Below are 8,582 nucleotides of genomic sequence, written 5' to 3'. Positions count from 1 at the left end.
TGTTTTGCTGTGTTTTACTGGATTTTGGTTTTGTTCCATCCAACATTAATATGACTTGTTGATGATTTTTTAATCTTTTTTTATGTTAAATAATCAAAATATTAATCTGGTCAACGAAATTAAATTTTAGGTGGTATTAATCTGGTCAACCAAAATAATGTATTTAATTAATTTTATAAAATTTATTTTATTTTTACCAAAATGTTATAAAAATTATTTGGTAGCCATTCATTATAAAAAATTCATGTTATTTTCCATATTATTTTCCTTATAGTTTAACATTATGTTTTATTTATTGTTTAAGGGAACTAAATTTATTTTGTTAAATATGTTATCTATATCCCTAATTATAAGAACCTTTTGAGAATTTTTTTTGTCCCTTTTTATATTTACAACCAACTCTCTTAGTTCTAATTAATTTGTCAAAAGGGTTCTATATTTATGAACAATATTTTCATAAACCTAATTTAACAGTTTTTAGGTTAATGGAACAGACTCTGAAGAGTATAAGCATCTGAAAGATTCAAAATCTGAAAATAAGAAGACTTTGAAGACGTGAAGCTTCTGAAGATTCAGACTCTTAAGGCCACATCAACATCAGAATCCTCTAACTTGTTTTGTCGTCTTCTAGTGGAAGGTCATTGTCAAATCTGATAGTACAGTTTGTCTTCTTCTGACTGTGTGTAGAAACAACAAAGAATTTCAAGGACAAAGAGAATGAAACAGATAATTCATTTTGAAGCAAAAGAATTTCAAGTACCTTTCAACGGGCATTAACGAATTTAAGAAACATTTCAACGTCTCTGATCAAACTTCTCAAGGACTCAAATTTATGCGCTGACACCTCTTTAACGTCTCTTAGATTTCCCTCTATATAAGGACAATGAAATGATTCCTAAGCACAACTCCCAGAAAGATATGTTTTTCCTGAAGAAAAAAAATGCAAAGAATAAATTATGTTTTTCTTTCATTACTTGAGGACATGCATCAGTTTAAGTTTGGGGTTGTGATGACATGTCATCTTACGTTATTCTTAGCATGTTTTTTTGGTTATTTTCAGTAGGTTTTAGCAGCAAAAAGGAGGAGTATTAGAATAATTGCCTATGATTTTGGGATTTTTGTAATGTTTTCTATATTTGAGTCTGTAATTCTAGTTTTCTCGAAACATAGCAATTTTAGGGGTGTTTTGAAGTAAGTCACGAAGAAATCATGCAAATCGCCAAATCAAGAACATCTGAAAAAATTGTGAAGACTTAGGAAGATCAAGAATGAAGATTCAAGAGGCCTCAGGAGACTTACAAGAGGGAGGAATTTTGTTCCCAAAGTTCCAAGGCAAGTTATTTGAGGACGAAGACCTAAAACGACTGAAAATCAGAGAATTTGGGCCCAAGGGGAAGTGACACGCCTAGCGCATGAAAAAAAAATGCCTAGCGCATGGATTTCACATACCATGTGCCTAGGTCATTTTTCATGTGCCTAAAGCATGGTTTTTCATGCTCTCATATGCGCCCCGAGCATTTCCCATGCGCCTAAATCCTAATGCATCAAAAATGTGGGGCGCGGGCGCAAGCGTCTTTTCATGCTTCTGTTGTGGGTAAGACCAGCACTTTTATCCCAAAACCCAGGTTGAAACTCTCACTATATATACTTGCCTTCCTCATTCAGAATTTCTCGTTTAGAACTGTGTCAGTTCAAGAGGAAGGCATTTTTCGAGCTTCAGGAGAGGTTCTATTTTCTCCTTGATTTTCTATGGTATGTTTTTATCTTTAGTAATTTGTTTTTATTTACCATGTGTAACTAATTCTTTTTATCTTTTGTTTGCTATTAAGTTTTATTAGGTAATTCCTTAGTTTATTTATGTAGTAGGTGCAACCCTAGATTAGATACTTAGGTTGTGACAGGGCCTAATATTGATATTTCTATCCTGAAGCTTATATCTTGATATTTATATCTTGATATTTATATCATGCTACTAATATATATTTGTTTAGGAAGTAATTAGTTAGTAACTAGTGAAAGATACCGAAAGCGAGTTGACCCAAGTAGTAAGTATTTAGGAGGTTACATTACTAATATTGAGTAAAATCTGTTGAAACTAAAATCTAACTAGTTATTAGTAATTAAGGAAAGAAGTACCTACTCGAAGTAAATAAGTCGTAACCTAATAGAACCATTCTCTTAAAATCTTGGTAAGGTATAAGACGAGTTAGGGCAGCCCCGTTTGTAGAACTACTAAGTGCGAGAGAGAGAGAGAGAGAGAGAGAGAGAGAGAGAGAGAGCGCTATGAGTGTCCTAAGATTCATAGATGGGTAGACCTACAGAAACCTTGACCTTCATTGCCTTGGGAAATTTTGGAGAGCCAATACAAAGTTTATGCTCTCAATTACCTTAGAGACGGTAAGACCCCACACGTAAGGATCATCGTGTGATCAGCAGGTGCAACCAGACTTAGGAAGGATATACCTAGTTAAACGAGATTTATAGACCCCTCATGTAAGGATCACCTTGTGATCAGCAGGTGCAGCTTCCAACCTATTAGGTTAGTCACATCCCAACGACCTCATCACTTCTATATTCTACCTAAGATAAATAAATGCGACATGACTATTATTTAATATCCAACAATATAAATAGAGGAGATTTGAAGAATCATATCTGCTACTTACTTTTCTGCAACCAAAAACAGGTAAACTTGCTCTATTGCAAACAGATAAAAATTGCAACTCTCTAACCCTTATCTTTTATTATATCGTCAACATATAAAATAAGTAACAAAAATTGTTTGGACGAAACGGCAATCCATGTGGATACGATACTCTACTTATCACTTTGTTACTTGGTATATGATTTGGTATACTTGCCTAATCTGCTACATCAGACGTCCATGACGTTGAAAAATCGTTCAACATCAATCTGCCAATCCAAAAACTCTTCCACTCCCATGGTTCCATAAAAAATTGAATATTTTCCTTTACACGGTAATCATGGTGATTCCCACGTTCATGTCCCTCTTCAGTCACGGCTTCTACATCTTCAAAACTCGAATCATCAATAGTCTGTCTGTTTCCATGAACCCTGATAGGTTCTCCTCCTCTGTTTGAATTTTTTCTGTTGGTATTGGTGGTGGTGTTGTTGTTAATGTTGTTGTTAGTGTTGTTATTCACTTGCTTTTGACCTTTACCTACAGACATAACCATAGGTAATTCCAAGGATACTATTTTAAACATAACTAGCAACAACCCTGTGCTAAGCACGGGACCAATGCTCTACATGGGTTGGGCGTCGAACTGGAGGTTATGCGTCAAAGCGCGTTGAAATATTATATGAATTGCGAAAATAAGAAGAAAAAAATAATGACAAAGCTAACATTAATGATAAAAGGGAAAATTACATTGACCACTCTTGAGATTTTCTCAAACTATACAAGCACTCTTTAATTTTCTAAACACTAATTTCCCCTAGTTTTATCCCAAATAATTTCAATAACCATGCAAATACACGATTTAATTCCACTTATTTTGGTTTGATATATCTTGTATCTCTTTTTGGTAATTAAGTTGAATGAGGTTTTTTACTCTAATGAGGGTTTTGGTGGATATACATTATGGCTGACCAATGAAAATGAAATAATCATTGACATATCCATTTTATTACATTAAAACTTTAGATTTTCGATATTAAATCATCTTGATAGAGGAACATTGAGTGGTCTCTTATGTTTGGAAAAATCACCAAAGTGCAAAATGGGAAGAAACAATTGTCGAAAATTAAAGGAGTTTATACTCGTTTGAGGAAGTTAACTGCTAAAGATAAAAATGGAATTAACAGTTTAAACAACGTTAAATTATAAGGGAGGTGTTTGTCAATTTGATAACAAAATAAGAGAGTTTAAACGGTGTTAAACATTAATCTCCCTCTTAAAAAATAAATGGGGTGTTTGTGTTATTTAATAAAACCTTAAGAGAGGTTAGTGTAATTTTCCCATGATAAAATCATTGAAAAATATTATATCTTGTACATTAAGATGGAAAGAAGAAAATATTATATCTTGCATCAGTCAATTGTTCCCTTCTCAAGCAAAATGTTTAGATTCACACCTTGTATTCAAACATAGTACAAAATGTCACAGTACAACATATGAAGTAGAGTAAACAAGTTGTATAAGAAACAAACAAATTGAGAATTGAGTCGAGGCTAATTTTAATTTTTAAATAGAGAAAATATTACACAAAGAAACAAATGGTTAGGTTTCGATGTCCTCGTGAGCATAGCTCAGTTGGTAGGGACAACGCATAGTAATATGCAAAGTCTGGGGTTCAAACGAAACAAATTACGTACCTTCTTTTACCCCTGATTTTTCTGAAATTTCACTCAGTGTTTTTTAACCCTAATACAAGGTATTTATAGAGCTTTCCATTAGGGTTTAATTTATTTTTATTTTAGCACCATATATTTTATTTCTGTCCTGTATCTTTTTTTTTTCTTTTCTCTTTTTAGTTTTTGTAGCAAACAATGTTGGCTTGGTGTACAATCTTTTTTTTTTTTTTGTGGTGTCTGGAGTTCGAACCTCAGACCGCATATTTTATGCATATATTATGCTTGGTGCACAATCTTCCGTACCTTTTATGATTTCGTTCTTTTTGGTAATTAATATTTTTATAACTTCATTTTAATTGATAAATTTGGGCTTATGTTGGATCTCACTATATTTTAGCCTCGTAACATTTTTAAGTATTAGAGTGAAAGAAGGAGGGGGAATTTGGGGTGCATCTCATTTTCTTTCTCTCCTTTATTTTTAACAAGATGTCAATTGTCAATATGATCAAGTTCTCATATGCTAACTTAATTGATCTTTATGCAAATAAAATTCATCTTGGAATTTGCTGATTATTTTGTTAAATACAGTTGAGATACTTAATGTATACCATTTACATTGTTCAGCAATATGTGTTACTACACTTGACTAACATCACCCGTAGTTTCAGGGGCGAATGGCTTCCTATGGATGGGGTAGCATTTGGCTGCCCCAAAATAAAAAAATATCTTGACTAATTAGTATAGTTATATATCTAGCTACCCCATTAATATATTATTCGGCTACTCCAATCAATTTTATTGACTTAAAGAAGGATGATATTAATAAAATATTGATAATTTATTTACTTTAGTGTCAATTATAGATAAATTTGACTTCTTAAAACATCATAGAGCTCAACTTTTATAAATAATTATTGTTAGATTTTAGTTTTTTCGTTGTCATTTCATTAAATATAAGTAAAAATTATTATAAATTTATTTTACTTAATGATTAAGTTTAATATATTAGTTTTTAAAATATATTTTATTATTTGGCCACCTCGTAAAAATTGTGCTAGCTTCGCCGCTGCGTAGTTTGAAAGTGGTTGTCTCTTTGAGTAAGAAAATGCAAAAGAAATATGTGACAACTGACAATGCTTTCCTGATGATTATATATCTTCATCTTCCTCATCATAGTCATTGCCATAGCCACGTGGACGCTACTTTGATCTTACCGGAGAATGTGGCTACGTCTATTGTTGAAACATATGTGGAAATTGAGTTAAAATAATAAACACAAAATTCTACATTGGGTAGAACTAGAGTAGTGTGAGTTGGAAAAAAAAATGGAAGTCCCACATTGAATAGATCACACGCATAAGCAATGTTTATATAGTTGATGTGTACCTTTAAACGGGGTGCATAAATATATATTTTGGAAATGTTAAATTAAATACTTAATCTAATATTTAATCTTTATTAGAAAGTGTTTTCTTAATCCCTATTGCTAAAATATTTTGTAATGCAATCTAAAATATTTGTGTGCACAGTCTGAAAAATTTTTGTATGCAATCTAATATTTATTTATTTTTGACAAATGCAATCTAATATATTTTGGTACTCTATCTAAAATTTATTTTGATACAGAATATAATATATTTTTGTACAGGATATAATATTTTGGATTTCCAAGGTTTTGTAATCCATAGGCAAGAAACTAAGGTATGCAAGTTAGATAAGTTTGTGTATGGTCTTAAAAAGTCCATGAGCTATGTCACGAAAAGTTTGATAACTTAATGATAAGAAATGAGTTTAAAGTGAATGAAAGTGTCAAAGTTATTTATTATAAAATTGATAATAACATTTGTACAATCATATGTGTCTATATGTAGACGATTTACTAGTATTTAGTTCAAACTTTCATGTTGTTAATGCTCTATAATCATTGTTGTCTAACAACTTTGATATGAAAGACCTCGGAGAAGATAATGTAATTATGAGTATTAATTACAGGTCAGAAAAGATAATTTCCTTGGATCAATCTCACTACGTCGAGAAGATCTTGAGGAAATATAAATACTTTGACTGCAAACCTGCTTGCACACCATATGATCCAGGTGAAAAACTATTTACAAACACTGGTGAATGTGTGAGAGCATCATTGGTTGCCTTAAGTATGTCATTGATTGCACTAAACCCGACATTGTCTATGTCGTGGGAATGTTGTGCAGGTTTGTTAGTAGACCTAATAATGAGCACTGTCAAGCTACTGATAGAGTCTTAAGACTCCTCAATAGAATTGTGAACCTTGGATTACATTATCAAAGATTTATGTTGTCTTTGAAGGATACACAATTGTAGATTGGAAAACCTTATCAGATGATTCCAAAGAAACCAGTGAATATCTTTGGAGGAATGGTTTCTTAGAAAATCTAAGAAATAAAATATGTCTTCTCAGTCTACTTCGAAGTCTGAAAATATAGCACTAGCAACAGCTAGTGAAGAATGAAGTTAATAAGCATGCTTGCTAGCTAAGATTCCCTTATGGGAAAACAATTGCGAGTTGTGTTTATCTATAATGATAGTATCGCGACTATTGCAAAAAAATTGAGAACTGTTAATGTGACGGTAAGAGATGACAAATACGTCATAAGAACAGAACTTTCAGAGAGTTACTCTCCACAGGGGCTGTAAGAGTGGGTCATGAACACACTGATGAATAATTTAGTCGATTCTTTGACGAATGGATTAGCTAGAATGAAAGTCCATAACACATCGATGAAGATGGGACTAGTGTCTATGGAATCACTCATGATGGTAACTCGACCTAAATGACTGGAGATCCCAAGAAATAGGTTTAATGGGTAATAACAAGTTGTGAAGTGATAGAAGTATAACATACTATAATAAATCATAAGAAGCATGATTCCTGAAGCTATAAGAGGTTGAGATAATATAAAATCTTAATGAGATCTAAACTCTATGTGAAGTGGAGTACCTAGCAACAGGAGTACTCTTGATAGTCTCACCTTTTGTGAATGTGGAAGTGGGGGCCGCTTCCTATGGAATTCTAGACAAAATTCCTAGAGTGTTCACTAATCCGGGATTGACGTGCAGGGCCTTTAATGCACGGACTTTTTGAGAATACACCTAAGAAAAGGTTGTGTGTGGTTTGATGTCAGAGATAGAGTTCAAGACTACAAGTCACTCTAGTAAAATCTGAATCTTATTCACTATGCAAAGGTTCAAGTCGTAAGACACATTTGCTTATGCATAATCTTAGAAAAGCAAAGGTTCAAGTCGTAAGACACCTTGACTTAGGCAATCATAATAGAGACCTCTGAATCATTTTTTAAATTCAAGTGTGGGATTATTGGATAAAACAACTCAGCTACAATTGTATTAGAGTCCTATTGCACTATAAGATATGTTCTAGAAATACACCTTTAAATATGGTGCTAAGACCACTCCAATATGGTATGTTACCACTCTATTATGCCACTAAGATCACTTTAATATGATGTTTCCACCATTCTAACCTCTAATTTTTCCAAGGTCATAAAACATAAAAAATGACAATATTATTAAGATCATTCTTATTTCTAAAAGGACGATACATATCGAAAGGGACTATGATCTTAATAATACTCTTATTTTCAAAATGGGAAAAATTTACCGAAGGGACTATGTTCTTAAAACCATTCTTAATTCCGAAGGGACAGTACAAACCGAAGGGACTATGGCTTAAGAACACTCTTTAAATCCAAAGGAACATAAAAAGAGGGAGAAGAAAAGAATAGGTCGTCAACACAAGCTAAATGGGGGAGAACAGAGAAAAGTTCTTTGACAACTCAAGAGAATTTTTGGTGTGAGTAGAAGTGAGGAATGAGAGCTCTATTTATAGGTGAGAAGGCAAATATGAGTTTCATATCCAACGACCAAAATCATTTGACCGTTACAAAATTAATGGTTTGACTTCACCTCATAAATTAGCAATAATTGAGAAAGTTGACATAAGAATTTTTTTAATTCACACTATAACACTACATGTGTTTCAACAAGGGGCATCGTGGTTGATAGTCTGCTTGCACAATTTTGAACAGTGTCACGAACCGTCTTAATGAGAGCGATCTAGTCCACAACTCAGCCTAATAATCTCTTTGGTGACCGAAAAAATATTTTTAAATAATTTTCTACTATTGTTCCAACAAAATCACAAATTAATTGCATGCCAACATGAACTTGTACTAAATGATAAAAGTAAAAAACTATTTGATATTTATACC

The sequence above is a fragment of the Medicago sativa genome, chromosome 8 (genome assembly GCF_051527215.1).
Source record: "Medicago sativa cultivar Bolivia chromosome 8, Bolivia_mono, whole genome shotgun sequence".
Taxonomy (NCBI): Eukaryota; Viridiplantae; Streptophyta; class Magnoliopsida; order Fabales; family Fabaceae; genus Medicago; species Medicago sativa.
Note: the sequence above shows the minus strand (reverse complement) of the source record.